Source organism: Schistocerca serialis, chromosome 5 (assembly GCF_023864345.2).
Source record: "Schistocerca serialis cubense isolate TAMUIC-IGC-003099 chromosome 5, iqSchSeri2.2, whole genome shotgun sequence".
In the NCBI taxonomy this organism is placed as follows: domain Eukaryota; kingdom Metazoa; phylum Arthropoda; class Insecta; order Orthoptera; family Acrididae; genus Schistocerca; species Schistocerca serialis.
The window spans coordinates 732,836,116-732,837,847 of NC_064642.1; positions in this window are offsets into that span (position 1 = coordinate 732,836,116).

The window sequence follows — 1,732 nt, forward strand, 5'->3', positions numbered from 1 at the left end:
ACGAAGTAATAGCCGCTATCGACAGGGGATCTCAAGTTGATTCCGTATTTCTAGATTTCCGGAAAGCTTTTGACACCGTTCCTCACAAGCGACTTCTAATCAAGTTACGGGCCAATAGGGTATCGTTTCAGTTGTGCGACTGGATTCGTGATTTGCCGTCAGGAAGGTCGCAGTTCGTAGTAATAGACGGCAAATCATCGAGTAAAACGGAAGTGATATCAGGTGTTCCCCAGGGAAGCGTCCTGGGACCTCTGCTGTTCCTGATCCATATAAATGACCTGGGTGACAATCTGAGCAGTTCTCTTAGGTTCTTCGCAGGTGATGCTGTAATTTACCGTCTAGTAAGGTCATCTGAAGACCAGTATCAGTTGCAAAGCGATTTAGAAAAGATTGCTGTATGGTGTGGCAGGTGGCAGTTGACGCTAAATAACGATAAGTGTGAGGTGATCCACTTGAGTTCCAAAAGAAATCCGTTGGAATTCGATTACTCGATAAATAGTACAATTCTCAAGGCTGTCAATTCAACTAAGTACCTGGGTGTTAAAATTATGAACAACTTCAGTTGGAAAGACCACTTAGATAATATTGTGGGGAAGGCGAGCCAAAGGTTGCGTTTTATTGGCAGGACACTTAGAAGATGCAACAAGTCCACTAAAGAGACAGCTTTGTTAGAATATTGCTGCGCGGTGTGGGATCCTTACCAGGTGGGATTGACGGAGGACATCGAAAGGGTGCAAAAAAGGGCAGCTCGTTTTGTATTATCTCGTAATAGGGGAGAGAGTGTGGCAGATATGTTACGTGAGTTGGGATGGATGTCATTACAGCAAAGACGTTTTTCGTCGCGGCGAGATCTATTTACGAAATTTCAGTCACCAACTTTCTCTTCCGATTGCGAAAATATTTTGTGGAGCCCAACCTACATAGGTAGGAATGATCATCAAAATAAAATATGAGAAATCAGAGCTCGAACAGAAAGGTTTAGGTGTTCGTTTTTCCCGTGCGCTGTTCGGGAGTGGAATGGTAGAGAGATAGTAGGGTTGTGGTTCGATGAACCCTCTGCCAAGCACTTAAATGTGAATTGCAGAGTAGTCATGTAGATGTAGATATAATGGTTAGACAGAGATTTAGCAACCAGATTTTAATTTCTAAGAAATTTCCAGGGGCAGCTGCGGACTCTGACCAAAATTTTTTGTTTATGAACAGAAAAAACTGCAAAAAGGCTGGAATTTAAGGAGATGGAACCTGGATAAACTGAAAGAGCCACAGGTTGTAGAGGGTTTCAGAGGGAGCATTAGGGAACGTTTGACAAGAACAGGGGAAAGAAATATAGAAGAAGAATGAGTAGTTTTGAGAGATGAAATAGTGAGGGCAGCAAAGGATTAAGTAGGTAAACAGACGAGGGCTAGCAGAAACCCTGGGGTAACACAAGAGTTATTGATTTTAATCGTTGAAAGGAGAAAATATAAAAATGCAACAAGTGATGCAGGCGAAGGGGTATACAGACCTCTAAAAAAAATTAGATTAACAGGAAGTACAAAATAGCTAAGCAGGAGTGGCTAGAGGACAAATGTAAGGTTGTAGAAGCATGTATCACTAGGGGTAAGATAGATACTGCCTACAGGAAAATTAAAGAGACCTTTGGAGGAAAGAGAAGCACATGCATGAATATCAAGAGCTCAGATGGAAAACCGGTCCTAAGCAAAGAAGGGAAAGCAGAAAGGGGGAAGGACTA